Here is a 20,279-nt window from a genome sequence, read left to right as displayed (position 1 = left end):
TTATTTATTTAGTTATTAATATGGACAGTCTATTATGCAACATTACAGGTGTCTTTCAAAACTATAATAAAATATAGTCCACGATCCAGCTCAGGAGAAGACAATAAACAAGATCATTCTTACAGTACGTGTAGCATAGGACAGTCCCTTTCTTGGACATCAGAAGGAATAATAAGTCAGAGGATTCTTTCCCTCCATTGGGTCTTAACTTTATTGATTATAGCTGTTCAGTCAAAAGTCCAACTTCGATCACCCTAGAGATGTGCACAATCTCACGTTGGGAGGAAGGAGCTGCTATAGCCCTGGCTGCCCTTTCTGTCCTGCAGCCCTTCCATATAGGAACCCGTTCTACCTTTCAGCCCGTATTTGTCAGGCTTGGGTATGGGGAGAAGGCGGGTATGTCACAGGGATGTTTTGATTAATTTACGAAGACTGTGTTTCAAAGTGCTAAAAATCCATTTGGTGGTGGTAGTGGCAGTGAAGAGTACATTTCGCCAGAGGTCTTCCCATCTCTCAAATCCTGGTGCTGTGCTCTTTTCTGATAGCTTTTCAGATCAACCGCAGTTTCTGTGGGAAGTGGAGGTGGGAAAATAACAGCTACTGGCAGGACGCCGTCTCCAGAATGAACTGGATTGGCTACTATGGCTTTATAACCTGCTTCCTTTCTTTAGTCTAAACAGAGTTATTTCTTATTATTTTTCCCTATACCCTGTTAATTCTAATACAAGATTTAAAAGGACTATGAGAGGAAACCTCTTACTTTTGAGCTGAGTGATGAAAAACAGGAAAAATAAAAACAGTCTCCAATGAGCTATACTCAATTTCCTTAGTTGAAAACAATGCGAAAGTGACTTTTAAAGACAAACGTTGGACGATGCAGATTAATTGATGGAAAAAGTTTTGAGGTGAAACTGTACCTATATAAGAATCTAAAATATAGCCCAAAAGCCAAGATGTACTAGTGTAGTAGATCCTTTAACCCCTTAGTTTCATGCTGAAAACTACAAATGTTTTCAACATCAGACTACTGATGACGGCCAATTAAACATGAAATGAAAATCTCAGGAAGTTCTGCCAAGTTTGTGGCAGTTTCAAGAGTCTACATATTGGGAAGGAGAAACCACAGGGTTAGTAAGTATATTCATAAGGAATGTTTTATTTCAAAAATTCAACATAAATTGTGAGTTTGTTACTTATTTTTATAATGCTTTACCAGTAGTTTTTATTTTAAAATTTTAAAATAATATTTGTTTCCTTTTGGTGAAGACTTCTGTAAGGATAAGCATCAATGCCTTGACAATATATCTTCCTATGATTCACTTTTTGAGTCAGGTGTCTTAACTGTCCTTAAAAATTACAGATGTAAGAACATTAATTTGTCTACTGTTTCCTGAATATATTGATAGAGAACAATTTATCTGCTGTATTTAGCAATGGATAAAACTTGATGAGATTCCCGAGACCTCTAGTAAAATGGATTTGGCATACATGCTTTTAGAATAGTAGCATACCTCTTTTCTCCTAAATTACTCCTTGTTCTCTCATACACTATACATTGAAATAATGTACAAATAAAGGCTGGAGGATTTTTTTAATGACATTTCTGGGCACTAAATATAAATTACATGCCTTATGCAACAGTATCACAGCAACCAAAGTTCTAAACTAAAATGACCAGAATGGCAAAATGATATACTTTAAACTAGTATGTCATAAGGAATGAGTATGGTAGTTACAAATCTCCACCAAACTGGCTCAGTTCATACTCCATGCCAAGATCCACTGCAAAGAGGTAATTTTCATTCCCTGGATTTCAAATACTCCCACTCCTGGATTTTAGAATGGGGCAGAGTATAAAGCTGGAAACTGATGTCTCTCCAACCATGGTCTAATTTAGGATGGACAGTCTAATTGATACCCATATGCCAAAGTAGACACTATATTTTAATCTCTAGATGCAGATTATTTTTCTAATGAAGAAAAACATGCACAATGTTTTAAAGGAAAAGTTAGAAACTTCAATTCCTTTATCAGTGTCTATTATTGGTGGGGAAGGCTATGTAAAAGGTACAGTGGTTACTGGAGTGAAAATGCTTCACTCCATTTATTTTAAGACTATAATTTGTTCATTTTGTTTTGCAAGCCATACTTTACAAACTAAACATTCTTTTGGAAAGTTTAAATAGACAGGCAGCCAAAAGAAGGAAGCATTGGAGGAACAAGGGCATGGGATAAAAGTAAGGAAACCATTCCAAAATGAAGTTAAACTGAAGATGAACATAGCTGTTTAGAAACAAGAAAAACAGTCCCATTTCCAATATGTCTTATGTACTAAAAACAAAACTAGCATTGTTTTAACTTTTATTTTCTGGTTCTCTAGAGGCTCAAGATACATCTGCTACATCAGTTTGTAATTATGTTGGGTGACACAGTTACCAACAATTATCTAGTCATAATAAACCAAAACCTTACATTTTACCTGTTTGTTTTTTTAATATTTACACAAAAATATTCAAGTCAACTTAAATATCAATATTACTAAGAAAGTGATTTCATTGCCATGAAATATTTTGTAATAAAAATTGTTAATTATTACCAGATAAAGCATTGGTATACATATATTACGAATTACTGATTAAAATAATTTATATCTGCTAGAAAATGTGAAAAATTTACCTGTGAGTCCAGATACAATTAACTAGAAGAGGTATTTCTCCTATGTTTAACAGAGCCTACTTGTGTGAATGGAGAAGAGAGATAGGCTGAAAATAGATTTCATTGATCTTTCTTCTTTCTTTAATCAAAACTTTCTCAACTTTATTTCACTCCTAACTTTAACTCTCTCATTCCCAACAAAGTGAAGATTTTCTATATCTTTGTTATTTGTGTGTGTGTGTGTGTGTGTCTGTGAGGGTTTTTATTTGCTTTATCTCTTCACCTCTTTCATCCATCCCCCCAAATATATCCTTTGTTCTTATTCCCCAATCTTGATTTCCCACATATTGGCATAATCTTTAACACCTCTATGCAAACATTTTACTAAGATGCTAAACAACCATTTAAAACAGTTCTAAAGTTGGATTTTAAATAACTCCTTTCTTGAAATGTCGGAAATGTCTAGGACCTTCACCTTGAAACACTTTACTAACTTTTCTATCACTTTTTAATGTTCTTTTAATGCATTTCTTACTGTCTTTACCTCTTACCCTCAGTACTCTGTGGGCTTCTGTTGTGAAACTTTTTCATCAAAGTTGGTGTTCCCTAGGTTTCTACATTTGGTCTCCTTGCTGTGACATTTTATATACTTTCCTTCAGCAACCTTATCCATAGTTACAAATATTGTGGTGATTTTCTATAAGATATCTTCATCCTACTGACTAACACGTTACCTAATTAAAGTGTGCATCATTGAACTCATTACCTAATGTTCAAATCTCTCCCTTCCCTGTATTCTGGTGGAAGGCTCCATGATCAATTTGGTTGTGCAAGCAACTATGATTCATTCACTTCCTTTAACATTTATTTTTTAGTCCTTGAGCTTCCATGTAAGTTTATTTTAGTTCTGTCTCTTTTAGCCATTATTACTATCTTTGCTTTAACTGTCCTGCCTTGACTGTCACAATGTCCTTTAGAAAAAAATTTTACATTTCATATGCCATTCATTTTAACATGCTTTCCAATTTATTCTCCACTCCCACACCCCACAGCCAGAGGGATGTTGCTAAAAGGCATAATTATAATACTTCTCTACTTTAAATTTCTTCAACATTCCACTTGGGTATAGGATAAGTTCAAAGTCCTTTGCATAAAATGAAAAGCTCTTTATCACAGTCACACAGAACAATCTAGTTTTTATTAAATAGACTAAATAATGTATTCTACCTGTTTCTTTTGTCTTTAATGACCTTTTCTATGCATCCAGGATGATTTATAAATATAAACCAATTTTAAACTGTAACTTATTTGAAATTTATTTAAGGAAAACACTCTGGCATCTCCAGACCATTAGGTTCCTCTTCTGAGATTCTATAGCAACTTGATTATGACTTTCATAATACTTATTGCTTTATCACAATTTACAATAATGTATTATGTGATATTTATCTATGTATATTTGGTTCTTAGTGGCTCTTAATAAACTATGTTGAAGCAAAAAAGAGAAAGGAGGAGGAAGTGAAGGAGAAATAAAATAAATTGTATCATTAATTCTAATATTAAGGTGTCTCTTAGCTCTCCTCAGATTCTATTAACTTATAAATGTTTCATATTACTTTTATTGTATTCATATAAGGTGGCAGTTCATTTTGTGTATTAATTTGATTGGGCCACATGTTGTCTAGACATCTGATTGACCATCATATTGGGGGTGCCCATAAAAGTGTTTCTGAATGTGATTAACATTTGAATGGGTGAACTGAATAGACAAATTGCCCTTCCTAATATGTACAGGCCCTATTCAATCAGCTGAAGGACTAGATAGAACTAGAAGGCTGGCATTGCCATGTGTAAGAGGGAATTTCCTCCTGCCTGACTGCCTTGAGCTTGGACATCATATTTGTTTTACTGCCATTAGATTTGAACTGAAACATCAGCTCTTTGGACCTTTGAGACTGCAGGCTTCTGGACTGGAACTATGTCACTGTTGTCTTGAGTCTTCGGCTGCCAACTATAGACCTTGAGATGTTTCAGCCTCCATAATCACAGGACACATTTTCTTATAATAAATCAATCTCTTTCTCTCCCTTTGTATTTATGTTTATGTATCTATGCTTATAGATATATACACAAATTCTATTGGCTATATTTCTCTGGAGAATCCTGAGTAATACAGGAGTACATATAAGGATTAAACCATACAAGTATGAGAGAGGTACATTTGAATGTATCATACTCAGAAAAAATTATAATCAACTTTCAAGTCACAAAAATGAATGACTCATAATTTCTAGTTTAGAAACTTAAGAGCAAAATGTATATAGGGGTGCTGAAGATGGAAAAAATAATTTCTGTGATTCCACCGCTTTCTTATGTTGGCCTAGATTATCTGAAATCATTGAGCTTCTTAACTTTATTAAATTTGCTAATGATCTTTTTTCTGTTAAGATATATGTACAAAATTTCATAGAAACTTTGCTCTTTATTCTTTTAATGCAAGAGAACATAGCCTCTCATAATTTGTAAAGTTTGTGCTGGATTGCGGGTTTAAAAAATATCACTCTAGAAAGTGCTAAGGCTTTGGAGGGATCTGCAATAAGATCACTTGGGTGCATTGACCAGCTGGGATGATTTAGAGCTTGTGCCTAGGACACTGTGGTAGAGTGGAAGGCACTGCAAGAACAGCATACTGAATGAGAAAATGACAAAACAAACACAATTATCTCTCTGACTATAACAAAGAGTAAATTTGAACCTTCTTATAACTATGCTTGTTATAGATAATTGTAATCCAAAGCAAGACAGGGAAAATATGGTAACATTAATAGAATAATAATAAATACTAATAGTTAATAATATTAATATTTATGGTTTAAAGTGTCAAAATATGCTGCAAACATATTTTATACACTAATTTAGTTAACTATATGTTCAAAAGATAATACTGTTATTATTCCCAATATATGGATAAGTATCTAAGGTACAGAAAAGTAAAGTAAAATTATTTACTAGTTTGGGGAACAAGTAAGAAGTAGAGGCTAGATATAAATCCAAGGCCTGTGTTCTCAACCTTATTTAATTCTACAATTCAGATCATAATGTCTACAAAATAGGTACCTGTCTACAAGATTACAGAACAAATCAAATCAGTCAATTTTTAGAGTTCCAAACATAATATATATTTGAATATGATTACAATAAGTGAGTATTATGGAGCCAATTGTCCATTTATATGCATAAATGATGAAATGTAGTGTTTCTGTTTCTACAAAAGTATATGATCCTCAAATGGAATTTAAATTATTTTAAGTCCTTTCCTGACACTCATTTTTTGCCCCCACTACTTAGATATGTAATAAATATTTAAGAAAGAAGCTACAAACGCATAGCACAAACAGTGTCAATTTGTGGTAGTTTGTCCTGATTAGATATCTGCCTCAAAGTAAAAAGGAGTAGATGAATAACTATTTTTATGATGAATTCCTGAGAGCATTACAATTCAAGGAACTTTGTGACCAGGAGGCAAAAAGAACAGAAGGGGGCAGATAAAGAAAAATAGCAAGCTATGCTAGGAAATTACAACTGTGAACTAGATTTGTTATCTACAGAATTGTGTCTGACTTTATTTTCTTAATAAATATGAGTGAAAGTAACAATAAATATAGTTGCCATGTTGCTGATGGAAAGAACAGTGGAAAATATATTTAGTATCAAGCTAGTCTAGAAATAAGGAAAAAACCAATGTATAAATCCAAAAAGAGAATCAAAGAGCAAACTTGAGATCTGAAATAAATATGCTGCAACAGAGTAAGAAAGAACCTGAAGACAAATTCCCAAATTCACAGCTGTTCATACAAAGACACTTTCATATCCTGGCTAATGTTCCAATGAATATAGGGGTGCATATGTATTTATTTCAAATAACTGTTTTCATTTTTGTTGGATAAATACCCAGAAGTAGAATTGCTGAGTCATATGGTATATCTATTTTTTTAGTTTTTTGAGGAATCTCCATACAGTTTACCATAGAGTCTGCACTCCTACCAACAGGGCACAAGGGTTTCTCTTTCGTGCATCCTCACAAACACATATTATTTATTGACATTTTGATAATAGCCTTTCTGATTTGTGTGACGTGATATCTCATTGTGGTTTTGACTTGCATTTCCCAGATGACTAGCGATGTTGAGCATTTTTTCATATGTTTGTTGATCATCTGTATGTCCTCTTTGGAGAAGTGTACTTTCATGTCCTTTGCCCGTTTTTAGATTAGCTTATTTATTGTTATTGCCATGTATGAGTTATTAATATATTTCAGATAGCAATCCTTTATCAGATATAGAAGAAACCTAGGTGCCTATTGATAGATTACTGAATAAAGAAGTTGAGACTTCCGGCCAAGATGGAGGCTTAGACGGACACGCTAGGTCTCCCTCAACAACTATAGAGGAATACAACTACTTCAAAACAAAGGATAACTAGAAATTCCAGAAAATAAAACTACATGGAAGCCCAACATATGAAGTTATAAACCAGCGGTGCCATTTGGGCAGGTAAGAGTTAAAGAAGGCAGTGCTGTTTGCAGTCGCACCTGGACAGCGGCGGGGCGGCGAGGAATCCCGGCGGCAGTCAAGCCCCTGGCGGTGCACGACTCCGGGCGCTGGGGAGAGCGGCCGCCGCATCGCCTTGAACAGTGAGGCCCAGGGGGGGCGGGAGGACGGATCCGGGTCTCCTAGCTGAATAACTGTGTGAATCCATCTTGGACCCCCGCCCCCACAGAAAGCACCACAGGGCTGCGAAATAGGTCGCGGACAGGCACTGGTCGCTAATTTGTGACGCGTACACAGGCACCGCCCCGGACAGCCAGCCCAGGAAAACAAAACGCATCTGTCAAAATGTGGCAGACAAATATAGAGATCCCGGTGGCACAACTCACCAGACAGCAGATAGAGAACCTGACAGATGAACAGATAAGAAACCTGTCAGAGGCTCAGTTCTGGGCCATTGTTATCAGGTGGCTTACAGAATTCACAAAAGAGCAGGAAAAAGATATGAAAGAAGCGAAAAACTTTCATAACGAAAGGAACAAAACCACATACGAGACAGATGGTGAGGAATCCAGAGTTCATTTCAACAAACTGGAATATGGAGAAGGAACAAGCAGTCAACCAATGCAGCGAGAGGAAATAGGAAGCAACAATGAGAGGATCAGAAACCTCTGGGACAGCTATAAAAGGCCCAACATAAGAATCATTGGTTTGCCAGAGAGCGAGGAAGATGAACTAGAACTTGAAAAATTGAGTGAAAATATAATAAAGGAGAACTTCCCAGACTTGGGGAAGGGAATAGACATGCAGGTCCAGGAAGCAAGGAGAGTTCCCAAGAGACTGGACCCAGGGAGAACCACTCCAAGACACATTATAATCAAAATGTCAAAAATTAAGGATAAAGAGAGAATCTTAAAAGCAGCAAGAGAGAAGAAAAGAATTATGTACAAAGGGGTCCCAATTAGACTATCAGCTGACTTCTCAAGGGAAACACTACAGGCAAGAAGGGACTGGCAAGAAATATTCAAAGTAATGAAAATCCAAAACCTACAACCACGAATACTCTATCCAGCGAAATTGTCATTCAGAATAGAAGGACAGAGAAAGTGTTTCCAGGACAAAATAAAACTGAAAGAGTTCATTAGATCCAAACCACTGTTATATGAGATGTTAAAGGGACTGGTTTAAAAAACAGAAGCTAGGGAGATGAAACAAAGGCAAACGAAACAGGCAACGAGAGTGGAAAAGGAACTGTGGGTAAGGGAAGCATAGTGGGGGGAGGTCAACAGGGAGGGGGAGTGGGGAGAGGGAGGGAGATGATATAGGAATTGGGGATCATGGTAGGAGGGAATGGAATAGATGGAGAGAGATTGGGAGGAACTGTATGCACAACTAATGGACATAATCTAAAAGGGGGGGACAACTGGAGGGAGGGGGGCCACCGGGTGGAGGGGAGCAGAGGGAAGGGAAATTGGCACAAATGTAATATTTTAATCAATAAAACACATTAAATCTGAAAAAAAAAAAAAGAAGTTGAGAGATGGAATATTATACGGCAATAAAAAAATTAAAAAATGAAATCTTACCATTTGCAAAAATGTGGGTGAATCTTGAGAGTATTTGCTAAGTGAAGGAAGTTAGGCAGAGAAAGATAAATAGCATATGGTTTCAATTATATGTGGAATATTTTTAAAAAGTGAAAAAATGAACAAACAAAACAGAAATTCACAGAAACAGATCAAATGGGCTATTTCCATAATGAAGAGTATGGAGAGGTGGATGAAAATGGAAAGGGCAATGTAATCAATAATTATGTGATAAGTTCACATGGTGATAGATGACTACTATAATTGTTAAGAGTGATCACATTGTAAAGTATAAAAATGTCAAATCACTATATTGTACATCTGAAACTAATAGAACCACTATATAATTGTATACAACTTATACTTTAAAAAAATTTTAGAAAGAAATTTTTCATAAGGGATTTGCACATAAATTTGTAGATCCCTTTTATAGGAATTATTTCTGATTTGACTTGATCAAGGATCTAGAATGAAATGTGATCTCAATCCCCTTTGTTTTGTAAACCTGATGAAGTGGGACTAAATTTTTTGAAATGCAAACTAACAGTCTTCAGCTCTTACACTGTCAGTGGACCAAATTTACTATGTTAGCTTTCTGCATTAGGTAAAAACTTACCACAGATTCAGTGGTTAAAGAACACACATTTATTCCTTCTGTCAGGAGTCCTGGCAAGGCATAGTTGGGTCCTCTTCTCAAGATTTTATAAGGCTAAAATCCAAGCAAGGCAGCTGCATTCTCACCAGCTGCTTGAAAGGGGAAAAGATCAGTTTCAATTTTCCCTCAAGGTAACAGCAAATTCATTTCCCTGCCACTACAGAGCTACAAAATTCTTGGTGACTTTCTTCTTGAAAGCCAGCATGAGAGAATCTCTGCTGCTTTGGGTCTCCAACTTCTAGAATTTCTTCTAAAGGCTCACATTTTGATGAACATATATAATCTCCTTTGATTAATACCCCTTTTAAACTTTAAGTAAATTGATTTGGAACCTTGATACATCTACATAATCCTTTCATTTTTGTCAATGTTTTTAGTTTGAAGAAATAACAGACTCGAGGAGGATTATATAAGAATGTGTACTAACAAGTCAATAGAAAGAATTAGACACAACTTCAATTAATGATAGTCTTGAAAATTTCCAAACCAAGAAGTACCTTTACTAAAGCTTCTTTCTTTTAATACCTAAATCACAGAGCTCATCAATTCTACCAATGAAGTCTATTTCATTCTATTCTTACTTTCTTGGCAGCATGAAATAATCAGCATTTTCTTAAAGCACTCCTTTGTTTACTACCAGTTTCAAATACTCATGAATCACCAATGAACTATATTTCTTATAAATGCAATTTTTCATTTTTTATAATGTTGTTTCCAAGATTTCAAAATGTTTTTTAATTAAGTTGAACCTTTAGTTGAATATAGAATTTGTCTAAGAAAACTTAACACGTTTGCATACCAAAAAACACATTTTCTTGTTTTTAAACACAGCATTATAGGGTTAATATTTTCAACTTATGTTCCACCAAGGAAGTGAGTACTTTAGTATTACATTATTACAAACTATTTCCAATTTGTATTTGTTAAATATTGACTTACATTATGCCAAATATTTTCCTATTGGTTTCTGATCATTTTTCTAACATTTTACAATTATATAATATGTTAACCCTATCCTTAGTTAAAAAGTATATTTTCCATATTGTTCTCTAGGTCATGAATGAAAATATTAAATAGAACTAGGCCAAGTCTCTATAGAATATTTCTTATTATGTCTTTCTTTCTCAGCCTGAAATATTGAAAATGATGTTTTAGATTAACCACGTACACACTAGTTCTATAATTAGTTTTCAGTCTAATAGTTCAGTTAAGCAATCTGCATTTTCCCAATATATTGATGAACATGTCGTGTGAACAAAGTTAAATATTGCAAATACGAAGATTGATTACATTTATTTTTCTTGAATCTTCTGAAGCCATTATTTGGTATGACAAGGGTTTTTGATCTTAAAAAATCCTCTGGTCTATTTTTTATCTAATTACATGGAATAATTTTCTTTTGTTAATTAAGATGTAAGCCCCAAAACAAATAAAAATTGTTTTCAGCTTAACTTTTTCATAATAATTTTATTTTAGTTGCAAAAGTCTCTTTAGATGTTTTTGCCAATTCTCAATGAAATATAAGAAACAAAGTCTACTAGCTTTTTTCATGATTCAAATAATTGGTGCCTCACAAATTTAACATCCAGGATCTGTATTTTTGTATACTCTTTCCATCTCTTTCTATATTTCCTTTTTTCTCTATTCCATGTTGGATTTTTGCTCCTGTGCTCTACAGTTTTCTATGCCAATTGTTCCCAATGACACAGGTTAAAAATAGGCAACATCTGCCTTTTTTGTGTCATCTGTTATTAACTTTCCCTACATTTGTTTATTTGTTTGTTTTCTATCAGTTTCTCAGGCCTGCCAGATGAAAAGAATGCTTTACAATTACTTTTATGTAGTGTGTAATTGCATTTCATTTTGTTTTTATTTCTTTTTGTTCTCTCCAAGCATTTACTAATTATTTTCCCTGTTTTTCAGTAAATTAATAGCTGACTTTCTTTGTAACAGTGTCCATGTGTTTAACTTCTACTAGATCGTTTCATAGGTACAATGATTGCACCCATATATTACATGTGTTAGTGGGAATGCAGGGTAAAAGTCTTAGTGAGAAAATGCATTGTACCTTGGGAAAGAAAAGGAATGATTACATAGCAAAACAGAATTACTTTTGTTTATCTTCAACATATTTTAAATAAAATGAAATAATTTGATTATGCCAAAAAATATATTTGTTTCCACATAACTGAACTCTTCTGTACATAGGCAACATGCTAAAAAATATCATTAAGGAAGAGAAAAAATAGATTTCTGAGCTCTTATATGAAATATTTTACAACACCACTCACTTCAAGATGACTTGATGTATACTATAACAAATAGCAAATCAACTGTTGTGCTGTTAGGCATATGAAAATATCCCAAAAGTTAAAAAGAAAATTAGTATCAAGCAATTAATACTATATCTAGTATTAACTCTTATCAAGTAAAAAATGACTCATTATTGAACTAATTACACACAACTAGACATGACAATTTGGTACCTGTAGGTGGTGGTGGTGGTGCTGGTATAATCTACCCACTCAATTCATAAATAAGTCAAAATTTGATATTTCTTAGCTACTGCAGCATGCAGAACAATCAAATACCTTACACTTCATTTTCATGATAATTGTACTTTCTTGAGTTTTATATGTTTACCTTCTATTTTCATGATAAATCACAATTTATTTATGCTTAGCTCTGAGTCATTATTATTCATTATAGTTGACCAAAATGAAATATTATGAATATAATATTGAACAAAGAAATCCAACTATATAAAAACACATGTTATGATTTCAGTTATATAAATTTTGAAAACAGTAAAAATAATCTTTATTGCTAGAATTCAGAATAGTGGTTTCTTTAGAGGAAGAGGAGAGTGGGAATACTGAACTGAAAGTGGCAAGAGGGACGTTTCTGGATGCTGAACTGTAAGCCTTAACTTGGTTACATTTGCTTGTATGTTCTGTAGAACTGTACTATTTTGCATATATATTATACTTTAGTAATAATAAATGCTATGTTTTTTACAACCTCAAGCCATTTAAGATGATATTTCTAAGCTGATTAAAGACATAAAAATGTAAATAGCCATAAAATGATAATGGTCATAAAAGTGCTGGAAAAAAAAATGTGAATATGTAAAATTTTGCATTAAGAAAAAAAAATATTCAAAGATATATGCCAAATTAGGAACCATGAGAGAAAAGAAGAAAAGTCTTATTTCATAAACATTAAGAAAATAGATAAAAAAGAGTGGGAAACAAGAAAAATACTTGCATATAAAAGGTATAGGGGTAACTACCTGATCTCTTTAGAAAAACAGCAATTCATTGTCTAGAAAACTGTAAACAAATGTAAAGATTTAAATGTTGCTTTTTTAAGTATATTTTATTGATTATGTTGTTATAGTAGCTCCAATTTTTCCCCTTTGCTCCCCTCTGCCCAATACCCCACTTCCCTCCAGCAATCCCACCACCATTAGTTCATGTCCATGGGTCATGCATACACATTCTTTGGCTTCACCCTTTCCAATATTATTCTTGACTTCCCCCTGTCTAGTTTGTACCAACCAATAATGCTTCTTAACCTCTGCACCATTTCCCCATTTCTCCCCCTTCCTCCTCCCAGCTGATAATTTTCCAAATAATCCCTATACCTATGATTCTGTCCCTATTCTGGTTTGCTTAGTTGGATTTTGTTTTTATTTTTTAGATTCAGTTGTCTATTGTTGTGAGTCTGTTGTCATTTTAGTGTTCATAGTTTTGATCTTTTTATTTCTTAAGTCCCTTTGACATTCCATATAATAATGGCTTGGTCGTGATGAACTCTTTTAGCTTTACCTTGTCTGGGAAGCACTTCATCTACCCTTCCATTCTAAATGATAGCTTTGCTGGATAAAATAATCTAGGTTGTAGGTCCTTGCTTTCATCACATTGAATACTTCTTGCCTGCAAAGGGTCTTTTGAGAAATCAGCTGATATTCTTATAGGCACCCCTTTGTAGGCAACTCTCTGCTTCTCTCTTGCTGCCTTTAGGATTCTCTCTTTATCTTTCACCTTTGGAATTTTAATCATGATGTGTCTTGGCGTGGTCCCCTCTGGGTCCAGCTCACCTGGGACTCTCCATGCTTCCTGGACTTGTATGTCTATTTCCTTCACAAACTTTGGGAAGCTTTCCTCCATTATTCTTTAACCTGAGCTTTCAATTTCTTGCTCTTCTTCTCCTTCTGGCACCCCCATGATTCGGATGTCGGCACGTTTAAAGTGGTCCCGGAGGTTTCCAAGCCTCGCCTCATTTTTCCCCCCCAATTCTTGTTTCCTCACTCTGGACTGGTTGACTGTTTTTTTCTTCCTTATGTTCCAAATCATTGACTTGAACCCCAATTTTCTTCCCTTCACCATTGGTTTTGTATGGATTTTCCTTCATTTCACTTAGCATAGACTTCACTTCTTCTCTTATGAGTTTGCCATACTCAAGCATATCTGTCAAGCCTGTGAGCATGTTTATCACCAGTGTTTTGAATTCTGCATCTGTTAGGTTGGCTATCTATTCATCACTTAGTTCTCCCACTGGAACCTTGATTCATTCCCTTTTTTGGACCATATTTCTCTGTCTCCTCATCTTGGCAGGCTCCTGTGTTTGTTTGCTTCTGTATAATAGGTAGAACTGTCGCTTCTGTTACGTTGTAAGGGGTGGAGCCTTAGGGATTCATCAGCACAGGGCAACCTGTTTCACCATATTGTGGTGCTACATGTGGGGGAGGGGTCCGAGAGGGAACAATGCCGCTTGCCCAGCACTTGCCCCTTTTCCAGGCACTTCTCCCACTTCTCCCACCAGTTCAGTGTGGGACTGGTGCCTTTCTAACGGTTGCCTTGGCTGTCATTCTCAGAGTGCATGAGTCTGTGGATGTTCTAGGACAATGCGGGCCCATTAAACAAATGGACTCTGCTGGAAGACCAGCAGTTTCTGCCTCCACTCCAGCCCCACTGATTTGCACAATCAGAAGCAATGAGGCTTGATTTTTCCCCGATGCTGGGATCCTCAGGAACTCGGTCTGGTTAAGAGCTGGGAACACTCTCAAGGTGTCCCTCCTGACATTTTAAAACATGTAACTGTGCTTTCTGCTGGTCTGCTACTGCCACCGCTGCTGCCATCACCACATCAGGTCCTTTCTGCCCCAGCTCCACCCCTCTACCTGTCTCGATGAGTATTTCTTCTTTATATCTTTGTTTGTTGGACTTGCATGCAGTTTGATTTTCTGGAACTTCTGGTTGTCTTTAGTTTTGAGGTAGTTGTATTCCTTCTTAGTTGTGGAGGGAGATGCAGCATGTCTGTCTATGCCTCCATCTTGGCCAGAAGTCCCTGTATTTTTCCATTCTGTTTTTCTTATGTGAATACTCTTATAAGTAAAAATTAGCAGTAGAAAGGAAGATTCTCTTTATAGAATATTCTATGAATAAATTAAAAAGTACTGATATTTTAGAGCATATGCAGTTATTTGGTTGTACTGTATGAAGTAATGAGTATAGATAAAGACAATAAATGTAAAAATAAAAATGCGTATACATTGGTGATACAACTATAAATAAGCTTTGAGATTCAGAATAATTGTTTAGTTGACAGGGAGAGGAAGGGTTGATGTCAAGATTTCATGAAGTATCTAACATAATTATTTTTTTGACCTGAATAGTTGAATCAATATTATGAGAATATTTACCTTATGCTAATGCTTAAGCTATATATTTAATTTATATAATTTTCTGTATTTGTTTTATATATAATAAAAAATATTTAATATGATTTAGCATTAAAATGTATATAGGAAAAGTTAAAATATATAAAAAGTTAAGTATTCCATGTAAAGAACAATAAAATGAATCAATTCAAAAACAAAGAAATCCAAATGTTCAGTTAAAATGTACAACGATTCTTAGAAGCAATATATGAGATCCAACCTTAAAAATAAGATTTATTTCATGTATCACATTGCAAAGGATTAAAAAGACTAATATCACACAGGATTACACATGAATGCCTAACCCATCTAGCAGGCATTTTTTAATGAGTATTCTAAAAAAACTGTGCATATATCAGTACACTGAACTCGGCATCCACAGAAATAAACAAGCATATTAAGACAAATGTACAAGGCTGTCTCCCTACTATGCTCTAGACAACAAATTTCTGAATGCAATCCATCTAACAATAGTAATCACATAAGTAAATATTGCCATAACCATAAAATAAACTACCAAGCAATATTAAAAATTATGACATATACCTTTATCTGTTTACTTGAAAATTTATCTACAATATATCACACACATTATCAAACATTCTGGCATCTTATAAGCAATAAATTTCCAGCTGTTTTATATCTTACTTTTGACATTTGAACATTTACATAAGTAACATTATTTTTAATCAGAAAAAAGTTGAAGTTATTGTTACTCAATAAACAACTTCAGCCCTGGCTGGAGTGGCTCAATGGACTGAGTGCCAGCCAGTGAAACAAAGAATCGCCAGTTTGATTCCTGGTCAGGCACATGCCTGAGTTGTGGGCCAGGTCCCCAGTTGAAGATGTGCAAGAGGCAACCACACATGCTGCTTCTCGCCCTCTCTTTCTCCATCTCTTCCCCTCTCCATAAAATAAATAAATATTTAAAATAAATAAATACATGATTTCAAAGTCAAATTTGTCTTCTCAAGTGTCTATTGAATATATTTTCCTGTAGAGTGTCCACACTTTTAATTTCCTTTCAGAATGTATATTTGTTCATTCAATTATTCATTTATTTTAATTTTATTTTAAATATTAAAATATTCCATACCTATAAAAAGAAAAAAAAATAGCCAAACACTTATTCACCACAGAAAAAACTGCTACTGTTAAATATATTTTCTTTACTTTTGAAAGATATAAAATGGTAAATTGCTGAAGTCCCATTTTTTCCCCTTCTGTTCCTTTCCTACTAGAATTAATCTGATTTAGGTGTAGTTTACAAAAACATACAGTAATATTATATATCTTTTGATCTTTTATATAAGTAGTTATCATATATACTGTATATCTTTTTTGCATTGTTGGTGGGAATGAAGATTGGTGCAGCCACTATGAAAAACAGTCTGAAGGGTCCTCACAAAGTTAAAAATAAAACTGCCTTATATCCCAACCATTACACTTCTGGGTATGCAACTGCAGAAACCCAAAAGACACATTCAAAAGAATACATGCAACCCTATGTTCATGTCGGCATTATTCACAATAGCCAGGAGATGGAAGCGACAGAAGTGTCCATCAATAGTTGAGTGGATTAAAAAATAGTGATACACATATACAATGGAATATTATTGGCCATAGAAAAGAATGAAATCTTAGCATTTGTGACAGCACGGATGACCCTAGAGGGTATTGTGCTAAGTGAAATAAATCAGTCAGAAAAGACAAATACCATATGATTTCACTTACACATGTAATATAAAGAACAGAATAAATGAACAAACAAAATTGAAACAGACTTATAGACAGAGCAGATGGGTAGTTGATAGAGGAAAGGGGGGTTGGGGCACTGTGTAAGAGAGGCGAAGGGATTGAGAAGTACAGATTGGTAGTTTCAAAATAGTGACAGACACATAAAGTACAGCATAGAAAATATAGTCAATGATATCTCAGTATGTATGGTGTCTGGTGATATTTGTGAGTGCATGTATCCAACCCATAAATCCCAATCCCTGGAACTAAAACTATTTTTATGTTTTCTTATGAATATAAAATGTTTCCACATTTTTCATATTTAGCTCTTTAATTTATTTGAAATATATTTCAGTGAGCTGTATGGTAGGATGTAACTTATTTTCCAAAGAAATAGACACATATCACAACATTTATTAAAAACTTATATTTTCCTGTTTTATAATGCTGCCTCTATCATACACAAATAACTGTGTGTGTTTGTGTGTCAATTTGCAGGCATTTTATTTTATTCATTTGTGTATATGTAATATGCACTGCCCTAATTAATATAACTATATACTTAACCTTGATATTTTGCCTTGCTCATTCCCTACATTATTATTAACAGTTTTTGGATATTTTTGATCCACTATTATTTCAATATTATTACTGGTTGTATATAGATGTTGCTAACAAACTTTGAGTGTATACAAGTTATAAAGCAAATCATGTAATGGTTAATCTGCCAAATTTGATTCATTTTTCTTTTTCCAAAGTGTTTTGACTATTCTAGATCATTTCCATTTTACATGAATTTTAGAATTATATTGTCAATTACTAAAAGAAAACTTGCTGAGATTTTAATTGAGATTTCATTGATAATTGACATTTTAACAATGTTGCGTGCTCTCTCTGTGAACATGGTTATTTCTCTTGTAATTGATGTCTCTTTTAATTTCTATCAGCAATGTTTTGTAGTTTGCAGTATAAAGACCCTGAATATACAGGGTGGGCAAGAGCAGGTTCATGTTGTTTATATGGAAAATAATATAATAATTAATAAATAATAATACAAGAATAAACTCTGTTTTGCATACTTAAAACTGTAAACATACTTTTCTCCATACTGTATTTTTCAAATAAATAACTATTTTATATTTTAATGCTACCATATGTACTACAATATTTTACCAACTTCTTAATCTCACTTATTAATCTAACAGCTTTTTTATAGATTTCATTGGGATCTATATTGCCAATCATATCATGTAAGAATGAAGACAGTTTTAATACTACTTTTCAAACCAGATGCATCTTATTTCTTTTTCTTGCTATGTTGAATGATGAGGACCTCCACTACAATGAAACAGTTTGAACAGACATTTCAAAGTTGAAAGATGGCAAAATTAATAAATAAATAAATAAATAAATAAATAAAAGTTTTCCATTTGTAGAGAGTTTGAAATACTAGCTAGAGTTACACACTAATATAAAAATGATAAATGCCACATTATCAACAACAACTTAAAATCTGTAACAATTGTATTTTCTTTTTTTTTTTTAATTTTGGTTTTTCAATTACAGTTGTCCCCTTTTCCCCTAATTTCTCTCCCCCACCCAACCCACCCCCTCTCCCGCAGTCATATCCCTCCCCGTTGTCCATGTCCAATGAGTCTTTTATACAGGCTCTTTAATTAAACCCTTCCCTTACTTATCCCCCTTCTCTCCCTCTCCCCTCCCCCCTATTGACTGCTATTCTGCTCTTTGTTCTATTTAGTTCCTTTGTTTGTGTTGTTCTTTAGTTTCCTGTATTAGGTGATATCATATGATATTTTTCTTTCTTTGCCTGGCTTATTTCACTAAGCATAATTCTCTCTACTTCCATCCATGTTGTTGCAAATGGCAGGAGTTCCTTCTTTCTTTCTGCTACATAGTATTCCATTGTGTAAATGTACCACAGTTTTTTGATCCACTCATCTACAGATGGGCACTTAGGTTGTTTCCAGCACTTAGCTATTGTAAACAGTGCTGCAATGAACATAGGAGTGCATAAGTTCTTTTGAATTGGTGTTTCAAGATTCTTCGGGTACAATCAACAATTGTATTTTCACTTCTAATGCCAGATAACTGTATATAAGCCTGGGATTTCCTACAGCTGAATTGACTTTATGAAAGGAAGCATTAATAATATGTTTTAAGGCACCAATACAACACTAAAGTCTTACCATAACTTTGTTAAATATAGTATAAACATTATAAAATTTAGAGAGTCTTTAAAATTAAACTGGTCTTTCAGCCCATTTAATGCTTGATGTACCTCTACCAGGTGTTTAAATGTTTTTATTGACAGATCATTTGCTACTTTTCAAAATATCTTACTTCTTCTTTGGATTTTACTAATTGTTAGTATATCCATTGTTAAGTCTTAAGTTGAATTGTGTATCTCACTCTATTTTTTTTACCTATTGATATTTCTTGCCTTTTCCTTCTTTGAAACATCTGTCCTTAATATTAAGAATCTAGGTACATCAAATCTTATTATAATTTCAAAGCCTCTATCTGTTCTGATTACTCTCTACTGAACATAGTTCAAATTTTATAAATACTAAAAATGTGATGTGCAATACTAACACTTGAAAAATAGACACCAATTTTTAAAAATAGAATATAAATTTGATTTATATGTATTCTATATAAATATGTATTTTCTCCATATCTGCTACTTCCAGTAGAAAAATCTCTCCTATATTAAGCTATACATTTGAATTCAAGATAAAGAAACTAACAGTTTCCCATTTGCTAATATCCATTGAGATGATGTTTCTTATCTCATTCATGCATTCATCACATACTTATTAAACTCAGGTTAAATAGGCTCTGAGCTAAGTATTAGAATTATTAAATGAAGAAACCAAGTTCATGTCCTCAGTGGTCCACAAAATAGCAGCTATATAGAAGGATCTATAGGAAGTTAGTAGTGAATACATAGGTTGTATTTAACTCAACCCAACAAAACTAAAAGAATATGTGATATTTCATTGGAGAACATGTAAGAATGATTAGAAGTAACCAAATTAAAAAGAGATGGAAGGGTATTCCAAGCCTAGGGAACTGCCCAGACAAAGAAATTGAGATATAGTAACTTTATTTATAAGACCTGAGGTCTGAATTTTACTTTTATACCTCATATTTGGATTTTCAGATTTTATTCTTTTGTTTGTTTTAGATGTTTATCTTTGTTGTGCCTTTTTCTTTGGAAAGTCGAGTCAGCAGCCGTCCGTCTCAAGAGACGATGGTGTAGCTTCTTAAGAGTCTATCTGCACTGCCGAAAATGGTTGTGCAGTCCGACTCGGGAGTGACACGGTATCTGTCTCCTCCCGTGTTGAATCGAC

Source organism: Furipterus horrens, unplaced genomic scaffold (genome assembly GCF_987537825.1).
Source record: "Furipterus horrens unplaced genomic scaffold, mFurHor1.1.pri manual_scaffold_1, whole genome shotgun sequence".
Classification (NCBI taxonomy): Eukaryota; Metazoa; Chordata; class Mammalia; order Chiroptera; family Furipteridae; genus Furipterus; species Furipterus horrens.
Note: the sequence above shows the minus strand (reverse complement) of the source record.